The 13,886-nt window shown below is 41.2% G+C and overlaps 1 protein-coding gene across 3 annotated transcripts in view; it reads right to left on the bottom strand.

Moving 5' to 3' along the window:
* The window catches only part of SCAMP1 (secretory carrier membrane protein 1), a 132,167-nt gene that overhangs the window by 87,608 nt on the left and 30,673 nt on the right, over nucleotides 1–13,886 (bottom strand). The window lies entirely within an intron of this gene.

Below are 13,886 nucleotides of genomic sequence, written 5' to 3'. Positions count from 1 at the left end.
ATTAAAATCCAGGACATGAAAAGTACCCTGGGAGTCTGGGGTTTCTTATAGAGACTGACATAAACAGGAATAAAAGGCATAATAAGATTAGTACTGATAAACTTAGACAAGTGTGTGGGCAAGAAGGGACAGGAGCTCTGGGCGCTCTACTCCAACCCTTTGAAATGGGTGTGAAGAGATATGGAGTAACATATTCTTATTTCAGGGCAGTGTACAGACCCTTAAATGACCTCAATGACGCTCTCCTTCTGATGTCACATCCTTATAGAATACCCTCTCCTTTAATACACGCAGGTCCAATGCTTGTTGCTAACCAACAAAATGTGGTATAAATAATGGGATGTCATTCTCTTATGTTACACTATGTAAAACTTCATTTTAGCAACCTAGAGTGAGAAACACTCTGCAGACAATGAAGTAAGTGACCATGTTGGAGAAGGCCACGTGCTAAGGAACTGTGGATGGCATCTATGAACTGAGGGCAGTCACCAGCTGACAGTCAGCAAAGACAGGGCCCTCAGTCTTATAATCAAAAGGATATTAATTCTGTCAACAACCTGAATAAGCCTGGAAGCAGATTCTTCCCCAATAAAGCCTCTAGATGAGAATACAGCCCAGATAATATCTTGATCAAGCCTTGTAAAACCCTGAGTAAATGACCCAGTTAAGCTGTGCCCAGATTTCTGATCCACAGAAATGGTGAAATAATAAATATTTTTTCAAGCTGCTAAGTTTGTAGTAATTCATTACAAGACAATAGAAAATTAATATATCTAGTATGAGAGGTTCATCTGGATCCACTGAAAGAGGTGAGAATGATCTTGGGAAGCCAGGCATTATGAACAAACCCAGTCTCTCTTGACTCCATTCAATGACCAATAAAAGGTCTAGGGGTGGTGGTCTCAACAGGGTTGGGTGTTAGTCAGTAGATGACTTAAGTTGAAGCAAATGGCACATCAGAGGATAACACTAAAAACACAGCAGAGGGGTAAATACTTGAGGACTCTACTTTCTGCTATTTTTCTGTAAACCTAAAACTGCTCTAAAAATAGCACATTAAAAAATTTTTTAAGACAATCTGAGGTCAAATCATGTAGAGCCCCATATTGCCACACTACTAAATAGGCAATGCATAATCAATATATAATTTCTATCAAGTGTAGACCTACGAAGACTTCTACTTTCAGAAAATAATCTAGTCACAGTGCAAAAAAAAAAAAGTAAGTAGAAAGGCCACTGTACTATTTCAAAGGAGTACCTGAACTAGCACAGTTTAGAGGGAATGAAGAGAACAGACAAGTACTATCTTCTGGAAGTGTAAGTGACAGGATGTAGCAACTGATTAGGTGTAAAAAAAAAAATCAAAACAAAAAAGTTGTTTGAGCCAAAAGGACGCAGGTATTTCTAGCCAATAACACTAAGAGGATACAGGGCAACAGTTTCCATTAATTGAGATTAGAAACAAAGAAGATTGGTTTCAGAAAGGAGAGATAATAAGCTCCAAGAAAAACAAGACTTAGGCTACCAAAGAGGAAGGGAAAGATAAAAAAAAAAATGCACAAGAAAAAAAATGAAGGCAGGCATACAGGCACAGAAAATACTTTTAGTGTTAAAGATAGGCAAACTATTAAATACAATTATGTAGGTAAACTACTAAATACAATTTCTATCCATTTTCAGAAAAAGACTGATATTAGAAATTATTTCTCATAACATTTTCCATTCTGCCTCCATTTTTACACATTTAAAGAAAAAGGAAATGTCTAAAGCGGTTAGACGGATTGCCTCAAGTTACCGACTAATCAGTGGCAGGGTCTACATTAGAATCCAGTTCTTATGACTCTATTTTATGTACTGAATCATCTTACACCAGGGGTCGGGAACCTTTTTGGCTGAGAGAGCCATGAACGGCACATATTTTAAAATGTAATTCCATGAGAGCCATACAATATGTTTAACACTAAATACAAGTAAATGTGTGCATTTTATGTAAGACCAACACTTTTAAAGTACAATAAGACTCAATTCTTTTTAATAACATTGTTATGCTGTTGCTAACCAATGATGAATAAAGTACTTCTTACCATTAATGCGACTTCTGGTGCTGCATGTTTGGCTGATGGCTTTGAAGTCTGGTTGATACGTGGTGAGGTTAAGCTTCATGCAGGCGTTGAGACTTCCATCCATTAAATGTGATCGTAGGTTGGTCTTCACGTTCTTTAGATGTGAGAAAGGCTGCTCACATGCATACGTAGAGCCAAACATTGTCAGTACAGCAACACACACACACTGCAGTGTGTGGTATGTGACGGAAAGTGCATTCCAAGTTTTGACAATCAGCTGGTCTGCGGGTTGAAGTTTTTTCATTTCTCCCCACTTGTGTTTGCTCGCCAACTCTGCTTGCTGTCGTGCAAGTCTTTCCAAATCTTCATTCAGTGACTTGAACTTATTCACCCACATGTCTGAGGCCTTCAAGTCAGCAGCTTGTAGCTCAAAATCTCTGACAGAGACACCGGGGATGTAACTCAGGTTGGCGCTGTCCACTGCACACTCATGTGGATGGTTGATGAACTTAAAAAGATGAGCGCGCAGGGGCCTTGGTAGCTCCTGCTACCCCGATAATGCATTGTGCAGACCCCAATTACTTGGAAATCAGATAATCCTGTATGGGTAAACCAATGGCCCCTTTCTCAGGAGAAACTTAGGGCAGCTGCTAGATTGGTACAAGAGCAGCTACAGCTTGGGCACATTGAACCATCTAACAGCCCATGGATTACACTTCCATATTTTGATCTTGTCACTTTCTGGATTATCAAGGGGCATAGGTGACCCTTACAGCTTATAGGTTTTGAGCCTCAAAATTATTGTTCTTCCTTTTTTCAAAGGATCAACAACAATGGCTCTGGGAAACTTCCACTAAATGGCAAATCCCTTTTGTAAATCAATGGACAACTTTATACTAAAACAGTCAACTTAAAATCAGCTCAAAGACTAGAATTATATGCCATTATCATGGCTTTTCAGCATTTGCCATATTCCTCCTTTAATCTATATACAGACAGCAAATATTTACTATGGTTGTTTTCACTATAAAGTCTGCTGTCTTAGGGACAAATGCTGATGAACTATTTCAGCAGTTCCTTCTTCTTCAAAGACTTCTATGTCAATATAGAGTTCCATGTTTTATAGGGCATACTCGAGCTCACTCCATGCTCCCTGGAGTTTTAGCACTAAGGAATGCCCTTGTTGATCAAGCTACCCAAAAGGAAATTATTTGGAGCAACCATGACAGATCAAGCAATTCAGTCTCATACTATTCATCACCAGAACGCTGCAGCCCTGTGTAAACAGTGTCAACTTTCTCGGGAAGCAGCATGGCAGATTGGTAAATCCTGTCTAAGGTGTTCTACTCTACAATCTGTACCTTCATTTGGAGTTAACCCTCAAGGACTCCTACCAGGACAACTTTGGCAAACGGATGTTACTCATATACCTTCATTTGGCAAACAGTCCTATGTCCACGTTACAGTGGATACTTATTCGGGATTTATAGTAACCTCTGCCAGAACAGGAGAGGCTGCTAAACATGTTATAGCTCATTGTCTGTATGCATTTTTCTATTATTGGATTTCCTAAACAGGTTAAAATGGACAATGCTCCTGCATATGTAGCAAAAGCATTTACTGTATTTTTTTTTTTTGTATTTTTCTGAAGCTAGAAACGGGGAGAGACAGTCAGACAGACTCCCGCATGCGCCCGACCGGGATCCACCTGGCACGCCTACCAGGGGGCAACGCTCTGCCCACCAGGGGGCGATGCTCTGCCCCTCCAGGGTGTCGCTCTGCCGTGACCAGAACCACTCTAGCGCCTGGGGCAGAGGCCAAGGAGCCATCCCCAGCACCAGGGCCATCTTTGCTCCAATGGAGCCTCGGCTGTGGGAGGGGAAGAGAGAGACAGAGAGGAAGGAGAGGGGGAGGGGTGGAGAAGCAAATGGGCGCTTCTCCTGTGTGCCCTGGCCGGGAATCGAACCCGGGACTTCTGCACGCCAGGCCGACGCTCTACTACTGAGCCAACCGGCCAGGGCCGCATTTACTGTATTTTGTCAAACCTTTCGAATTATGGGTATTTCTTACAATCTTTAAAGTCAAGGTATTATTGAAGTGTACCCAGCAAATATTTTAAGGTCAATTTAAAAAAAATTTACAAGGGGGGAGTCATATCCTGGAACTCCTATGGGTCAACCATATCATGCTTTTTACTTAAAAAAAATTTAATTTCTTTTGAACACTGATGAACAGGAGATGCCAAATTTTTTTCTCCTGCAAACGTCTACCTTCTTTTATTTGATCCAGCTAATAACACTGTTTTGTCTTTTTCCAAATAGCTCCAGATATATGGAAAAGGTTTATGTAGGTGGATGGGGATCCTCAAACCCCTCAGCGAGATCTTCTGAGCATGGCTTTTAAGGCACCAAGAGGCAGAAAAAGCCCAATAGAGATCAGGTGAACTACCAGCTTTTAGGATACGCCCTTAAAGGCTCCAACGCCCCAAAGGGGTCTCATAGCATTCCATCTGGGTCCTGCTTCAATAGTGGAAAGGAAGGTCATTGAGCTAAAGCCTGCCAGGCTTACATGCCTTTGCTGTGAGAAAAAAGGGACACTGGAAGGTAGGCTTCCCCCTCATTCCTCTAAGGGAGGGTTCAGTCTCTTCCAGCCCTGCTCCAGCCACCTATGACCTAACCTTGCCCAGAATGCTGGGGTTTGCCACTGAAGGCTGAAGGTGCCCAGAGCCGTCGGCCCCATCTACGACACTATGGACGAGCCTAGGGTATTTCTTCCAAGAAGCAGGTAAACTGATCTCATTTGCACAAGGCCACTTAACTATGTCTTGCCTAAATAGTCAGGTTTTTTATTCTTCCCTCGAAGATCTCTGTTGTGGGTGTTCACAGTCCTATTTTCTGCCACTTTGTTTAATATATAGTGCTTCCTTTATTCCTACCTCAATGCCCCACTCATATTTCAGGCTAGGACCTACTCCTTATTTAGAGCTCTCTCTCCCCCTTTTGCCAACTTCTATTATGAATTTACCTTTGCCACCCAGCTTATTAGTGTATCCCAAGGTTCTCTTTACCACGCCACAGTTGCAGAGCTCCAGGGAATAGCACCCTGGTCTCATCTCTCCAGGCAGAGGAGAACAGAAGCTCCATCTCCACACATGCTACAGATGGTTTTTCTAGTCTACCTGAATCATTACCAGCTAGAAGCAGTGGTCATTGGGACTTTGACGTGAGCTGCAAAGTATAGAATTATGACAACAATTCCAGTGCCATGCAAACTTTTCCTGGATGTGGACTTTTTCTGGACTCCTGCTCCTTGGGACAGCTCCTAATGGACTGAACTGGGGTTGGGTTGCATTTGCAGGGATCTGGAATGGTGTTGGTGCCAACTTGGACTTGGTGAACATGTTAAGGACACTACTCTTTTATGGATTGTTGTTGTATTGGCCAAGAGTTTGCTTACAGGCTCTAATCACTGTAAAAAAAAAAATAGAAGACTGGATAAAGAAGATGTGGTACATATACACTATGGAATACTACTCAGCCATAAGAAATGATGATATCGGGTCATTTACAACAAAATGGTGGGATCTTGGTAACATTATATGGAGTGAACTAAGTAAATCAGAAAAAAACAAGAACTGCATGATTCCATACATTGGTGGGACATAAAAACGAGACTAAGAAACATGGACAAGAGTGTGGTGGTTATGGGGGAGGGGGGCGCGGAGGTAGGGAAGGAGGGAGAGGGGAAAGGGTAGAGGGAGGGGCACAAAGAAAACTAGATAGAAGGTGATAGAGGACAATGTGACTTTGGGTGATGGGTATGCAACATAATTGAAGGACAAGATAACCTGGACATGTTTTCTTTGAATATATGTACCCTGATTTATTGATGTCACCCCATTAAGATTAATAAAAATTTATTTATAAAAAAAAAAAAAAAAGACGAGTGCATTCAAGAAATTCTCCAAAGCGCACTTTGAATGACTGCAGGAGATTAGATGTGAAGCCCGCTAGCTGCTGGAGATCAAGATGTTGAGCAGGGTCACTTGTTGTACATGCATCTTTAAACTCACCCAGTTTTTCAAAGTGTAGTAAACGAACTGTTTCAATGTCCGCGATGAAGAGTTCCAGCTTGTTTTCAAATGCAAACATGGCTTGTTGAAGGGATAAGATTGTACTTCCAACGCCTTGCATTTTCACACTGAGCTGGTTCAGATGTTCAGTCATGTCCACAAGATAGCAGAACTTCAGGAGCCACTCAGTGTTAGCTAACTCAGGATGCTCAACGTTTTTCATTTCAAGAAAATTCTGGATTTCACTCAGACAAGCCGCGAACGGCTGAGCACCTTCCCTCTTGCCAACCAACGCACATCGCTGTGCAGAAGCAGACCAGGATAATTATTCCCAACTTCATCCAGCAGTGTTTTAAACTGGAGATCATTTAAAGCTCGGGCAACAGTCAAGTTGACCACCCAAATGACCAGCAACATCACCTCACCAAGCTGCTCGCCACACATCTGAGCACAAAGCGCCTCCTGATGTAGGATGCAGTGAAAACTTAGGATGGGTCTCTTTTCATGTCCACGAAGAAGCACTACGAATCCTCTGTTTTTCCCCACCATGCACGGAGCACCATCAGTACACACCGAAATAAGTTTATCCATCGGTAGATTTTTCTCTTTAGTGAATTCAGTGAAAGACTTGAATAAATCCTCCCCTCTTGTTGTCTCTTTCATAGGCAAAACAGCAAGACTTTCCTCACGTAGTGTGTCATGAACAGCATACCTTGCAATCACGCTGAACTGGGATAAATGGCTTACGTCTGTTGACTCATCCAAAGTGAGAGAAAAGAATGTTGCTGCATTTATGTCCTTCACTTGTGTTGCCTCAATTTGATTTGCCATCATGATGGTACAATCGTGAACAGTTCTTGCCGACAGAGGCATGTCTTCTTTTTTTCTTTTTTTTTTTTTTTTTTTTAGAGACAGAGAGTCAGAGAGAAGGACAGACAGGGACAGACAGACAGGAACAGAGAGAGATGAGAAGCATCAATCAGTTTTTCATTGCACGTTGCAACACCCTAGTCGTTCATCGACTGCTTTCTTTTTTTTTTTTTGTATTTTTCTGAAGCTGGAAACGGGGAGAGACAGTCAGATAGACTCCCGCATGCTCCCAACTGGGATCCACCCAGCACGCCCACCAGGGGGCAACGCTCTGCCCACCACCAGGAGGCGATGCTCTGCCCCTCCGGGGCATCGCTCTGTTGCGACCAAAGCCACTCTAGCGCCTGGGGCAGAGGCCAAGGAGCCATCCCCAGCGCCCGGACCATCTTTGCTCCAATGGAGCCTCGGCTGCGGGAGGGGAAAAGACAGACAGAGAGGAAGGAGGGGGGGAAGGGTGGAGAAGCAGATGGGCGCTTCTCCTGTGTGCCCTGGCCGGGAATCGAACCCGGGACTTCTGCACGCCAGGCTGAAGCACTACCACTGAGCCAAACGGCCAGGGCCTAGAGGCATGTCTTTTATTCATTTGATTATCTTGTCTTTATCCAAAAAGTCATCAAAAAGTTCACTGGCAACATCAAACATGAATATTTTGGAAAATTCCCCATCTGTGAATGGCTTTCCGTTTTTCGCAATTGCTAAAGCACCAGCAAAGCTAGCCGAATTCCAGTCACCTTGTTGGGTCCAAACACGGAGTTGATGCTGACTAGCTTGCACTCTGCACAGTAGCTCAACATGCTTTCTTCCTGCTGTCCCCCGCTGGATATTTCGATGCAAATGTAGTATGGCATGTGTCGAAGTGCCGCTTTATATAAATATTTGACCATTTCATCGATGCAATTTTATCTTTGCATATTAGACACACTGCAGAACCTGCTCTCTCCACAAAGGCAAATTCCTCTGTCCATTCCTGCGGAAAAGTACAATACTCCTCATCTTTTTTACTTTTAGCCATCTTCGACGAAAGGGTTTCTGCAATTAGCTAGCTAACTACTTGATTAAAAGGAGGGAAGTTTACTTCCTGACCTCACAACGACCCATGTTCGTTACACATTATCCAATAAAAATTTGGTGTATTCCTGGAAAACAGCTGTGATTGGCTCCAGCCACCCGCAACCATTAACATGAGCAGTAGGAAATGAATGGATTGTAATACATGAGAATGTTTTATATTTTTAACATTATTTTTTTTATTAAAGATTTGTCTGCCAGCCAGATGCAGCCATCAAAAGAGCCACATCTGGCTCGTGAGCCATAGGTTCCCAACCCCTGCAGTAGCCTATCCCTAAGAAAATCAGCATGACAGCAAGCCAAGGCCCTGAGAAATGTCACTAAGGATTTGCATCAGTAGCGCCACACTTGCCCACACACAGAGATGTTCCTATCCCTGTACTTCAGTACCCAGAAGACACCATCTCCAAAGCCATGAATGCCATCACCAGGGGCTGAAACTAGTGAAAAATCAAACTACAGCATGCATTTTCAACTGTTACCTAAGTTAAAAGAGAAATATCCTCCATAATTCACACTGATTCCCAAGGTTGAACCAATTCTAGTAATTTATACATTAAATTTTAAAGAACAGGTAGGGGAACCTACCCACCATGCTCAGTGTAAGTTCAATGGGAAAATGCATTTTAGTTCAAAAAACATAAATTATATCATAACTCAAGACTGCCCTCAACTTTTATAACACATCTAGCCTTCTGATATATTGCCAGCATACTGACATAGTTTATATTGTGAAAACTCCTTTCTCTGAATGTATAATTAGAGTGAATTAATCTATAAATTAAAATTATTAAAATATTTAATTGTTGCCTTCCTTCAATACACTAAAGTGTCCATTTAGACAGAAAACCAAACATAAAAGAAAATCTAATCTTAAAAAGAGGAAAAGAAAAAGGCAGAAATTTTCTATACACTCACCCTTCTGAAGGATCTTCCTAGCTGACCTCAAATAGCTCACCACACTTTTAAGCAACAAAGCTTCATTTTGACTATGAAAACCACCAATTATATTCACACCACCACTAAAATAATATTTAGATTAAATTCTAATATATCACTTAAATCAATTATCCAAGTGCATCTAATCTGTTTTGAAAAATAGTCATGGTCATACAAGGGGAAAAAAAAGACAAATTTCTGAAATCACACATAAAGGAAACAAATACATTTTTAATTTTTTTTTTATTATTTCAACTGTGCTTTTCACCATATAGAAAGTTCAGTGGAAATACACAAGTGCTCTCATAATAACTTTCCTGGTTCTGGCATTGTATCAGTGTTTCATTGTAAAAATGGCTTGTCATTATTTCTTGCTTATGTACCTACTTAAACCTTTCCTTAACTATAAAATCTCAACATTTGACCATAATTTACATTTTTACATTTTGTTTTTCCTGGATATATTAGGTGAGAAAATATTCAGTGTTCATATAGCGGGACTATATCTTCTATTTCTTAGGCATCTATCTCTAAAGACAGTACGGGGGTTCTCAGGTATTGACAGTCTCAACAGATATTTCGTGTTTACGGTGCTCACTCACATAAAAACTTAAAATAATTGAGATGTGAGTGTTTCGGTTTACGCTGTTAGCATCATACTTTCTTTTATACTCATTTTTGTCATTTTTTGTTACTACAATATAGTGTACAGTATATTTGTCCTTTTCCTTTTTCTGTGATTTAGTTGTGTTTTTATGTTCTAGATTATGATTTTACAACTGTGTTAGGATAGGTGGGTGACATAGCCTAGGGTGTGTTTCAACATACACCAAAAATTTGGGTTACATTACTGTCATAGGAATGGAGCTGTGTTGTAACCCAAGGACCCCCATATTAGCAAAATGGAAAAGGCAAAAGTTTTACAAAAAAACAGATGAGTTTATAAATCAGTTATGCCACTTATAAGCTAGATGACCTTTGTCTTAGAGTCTTCATTTAAAAAGTATTAATTTTGAATGCTATAAGAATTCAATAAAATATAGACAAAGCACGTGGCACAAAGTAGACAACTTGAAAAAGAATAATACTGCTATCACTGATAAAAAATAATCTGAAGCAGCTCCTGTCAAGGTTAAACATATTTATTGCTAGTAAAATCTTTCAAAAAATTATATAAAAACTTGTTTTTATTCTTTATCAGCAAACTTTAAAAAGTCTTATTCCCATCTCCACCCCACCAGATGAAATCGCCATTTTTACATGTCAGAACTGGTCCATTTAGGCCCTGGCCGGTTGGCTCAGCGGTAGAGCGTCGGCCTAGCGTGCGGAGGACCCGGGTTCGATTCCCGGCCAGGGCACACAGGAGAAGCGCCCATTTGCTTCTCCACCCCTCCGCCGCGCTTTCCTCTCTGTCTCTCTCTTCCCCTCCCGCAGCCAAGGCTCCATTGGAGCAAAGATGGCCCGGGCGCTGGGGATGGCTCTGTGGCCTCTGCCCCAGGCGCTAGAGTGGCTATGGTCGCAACATGGCGACACCCAGGATGGGCAGATTATCGCCCCCTGGTGGGCAGAGCGTCGCCCCTGGTGGGCGTGCCGGGTGGATCCCGGTCGGGCGCATGTGGGAGTCTGTCTGTCTCTCCCCGTTTCCAGCTTCAGAAAAAATGAAAAAACAAAACAAAAAAAACTGGTCCATTTAATGGCCACTTGACATGGTTCAATCTAAAATTTACTTGCTCAATTAATATCTGTGATCTCAGCCTGGGTTGCAGTTGCTACACATAAGCAAAGGGTATTAAATGAGGGCTTCAAAATAAAGTGAAATTTTAAAGTTCATTCGTATTTTAATGCTCTCACTTTGTACAAAGTTCTTCTAAAAACTAAAGTTAATAAATCTTGAAAAGTTTTCAAGCAAAACCCTACACAATATTTTTGAATTCTTCTCTAGACTACAAAAATCATACATCAGAAAAAGATGATTGAGTAAGGATCATTATATACTGATAATGTATTTCCAAGCATACAACTGAAGAACTCTAATACTGTTAAGAGGATAACATTTCAAAAGCCAACAATGGTTTTAAAACTAGGGACATCATGAGTATGATATTTAAATCAAGATTCAAACACAGAAGACAAAATTATCTGCCAGAGAAATGTTGAGGGAGAAATCTCAACAGAACTTATGTCAATAGTTCTCAAAACTGGCTCACAATAAAAGGATTAAGAGAAAAACAAACAACAACAACAACAAAAAACAACTGTCCTAACCATAAGATATTAGGGTCTTCATGGATAATGTAATAAAACTCCCCTGGTGCTTCTAATATGCATCCAGCATAAAGAACCTCTGTTGTATAAGAATTTTTTTTCATACTCCTACATTTTATAAATCAAGACTAAATTTTGAAAAGAATATGTTCCTCCCTGGCCAGTTGGCTCAGCAGTAGAGCATTGGCCCGGCATGTGCAAGTCCCAGGTTTGATTCCTGGTCAGGGAACACAGGAGAGGCGACCATCTGTTTCTTTATCCCTCCCCCTGTGCTTCTTCTCTCTCTTCCCCTCATGCAGCCATGGCTAGATTGGAAAGAGTTGGCTGCAGGTATTGAGGATGGCTCCATGGCCTCTGCCTCAGGCACTAAGAAGAGCTTGGTTGCTGAGCAACGAAGCAATGCCCTAGATGAACAGAGCATCACCCCCTAGTGGTCTTGCCGGGTAGACCCAGTCAGGGCACATGTGGGAGTCTCTCTCTCTGCCTCCCCTCTGCTGCCAACCAGAACCAGCATAGCTAGTAATTCCAGGTCCTGAGTGGGAATGGCACTGATGAAGAAATAAATTTAAGACAGAAAAAAGATGGGATTGGGAGGTCTCTTTGCAACACAAAAGATAGCTTGCAAAAAGCCAAGAGCCCCCAATCTGCTTTATTATATAGCCATATGCAAATAAGGAATTCTTTGATACCAAGTCACACATCTCCAAAGCAACCTAAGAATTCTCCCAAGTGCAGAAACCCTCCACCTTGTATAACTGAAATCAACCAACATCAGAACAGAACAAACAAACGGTGAGAGGAAGGGCATGTAAATTGCTTCTAGCAACTTAAGCAAGTGAAGAGAGGGGGAAGGGATGAGTACAAATACTTAGCTTCATAGCCAATATGGAGGTGTGGGGGAAGAACTTAGCTTTTGGCTAAGCCTCAAACTGCATGGGCTTTGCCAACTTGCAGTCTCCCACATATCCCCACCTCTCTTTTTTAATTTGTGTGCTGAGATTTGCATTCATCTGATTTTCCAGTTTCCCAGATTCCAATTCAGATGCAGACTGGAAAAATACAGAACAAACACAAAATTAGTATAGCCAATTCTAACAGATGTCCAGACAAGTGTCCTAATACATTAAAGGGATGAAAGCCTTTTAGATTATCAAGCAAATTCTTAGCCAATACAGCAGGATCTATAATAGAGTCTTTGCTGTTTTGAATGTCCTTAGTAAATTAATGCTAATCCATGCTGACACCATCACCGTTCCACATTCCCTGCAGATGCAATCCAACCCTACTTCAGTCCCATTGAGAACTGTCACAAGGAGCAGGAGTCACACTCAGGAAAAATCCACATGGCATTGGAACTATTGTCACATTCTCACTCTCTGTAGCTGGTTTCCAAGTCCCATGACCACTGCTTCCAGCGCGTTAAGCTTTTGCCTTAAACTTAATGGGCAATCTGGATCTCGGGAACCAGATTGCTTTCTAAAGGCTGATGTCAATCCACGATGAGGCTTCACAGTTCCTTGTTCCAGGCTGGCATTCAAAGAGGACCTGTTCATTACAAAACTGGAATATACCCTTCCCCCCAAGTTAGTAATTTGATTGAATTTTGCCACTTAGGGCCATTTAATATATCCCGGTACAACATGAGAGACTTAGGCCAATGCTCAGCTGGTGTAAAATGCTCAGCTGCAGTAAGTCCTGAGGAGAAAATGTTCAAAACAAATTACTTCAAGGAAGGCTTTCTTTGTTGGATTCCAGATTCTCTCAGCCACTGAATGGCCCTGTACATCAGTATTCAAAAAAAAATTTTAAAGTAAAAAGCATGATAAAGAAGATTTGCAGGAGTTTCAGGGCATGACTCCCTTTTTTATTTTTTATAATTGACCATAAAGCATTTGATGGGCTCTACAATGCCTTGACCCTAAGGATAGTAAGGAAATAAGTATATGCTTTTATAAATAACAAACACTCCCATACCTTTCAAAACATTTTTATTCCATAAATTAACAGGCAATCTAGAGAGCACAGAAGGCTGAAAAAGCCCAGTATGACTTTATCTTCCTGTTGTAAAAAACCTAGAGCTTTGTTGGGGGAACTTACTTTGCCCTAAGCCTCGCAGCTCTGTGACTGCTTCATGCATGAGCCAAGAAAAAAGCCAATGTTGCTCAGCAATAACAGATACATCAGCTCCTGTATTTAAGAGTCCTTTGAATTTTCATTTTTGTATTGTTATGCCTATTTCAGGGCATCAGAGGAGCCAAATTCTCAATTTCCTCGGGGCCCCTTTTGCAGAATGTGGCCTGACAAGCAGAATTAGCATCCTATACTTTTCTTCCAACTGCCTGAAGCAGTTTGAGACAAATTCTTGAAATGACTTATCAGGGACCTGCTTAATTTTGCTCAATTCCTTTGTTTCAGAGACCTGAGTACAGTTTCACACACAAACAAGACAATTTACAGCACAGAAACACAAATATAACACATAAATCTGTTTAATTCTAATACCTTAGTTGCTATTTGGCTCTCAACTCAGAAGACTTCATAAAACACAAACTAAATCGGCAGTCTTTAGGATCTACATTCCATTCTATTTAAATTAAATGAGCACTCCT

Source organism: Saccopteryx bilineata, chromosome 4, assembly GCF_036850765.1.
Source record: "Saccopteryx bilineata isolate mSacBil1 chromosome 4, mSacBil1_pri_phased_curated, whole genome shotgun sequence".
Taxonomy (NCBI): domain Eukaryota; kingdom Metazoa; phylum Chordata; class Mammalia; order Chiroptera; family Emballonuridae; genus Saccopteryx; species Saccopteryx bilineata.
This window is presented reverse-complemented; position numbering and strand designations above follow the sequence as displayed.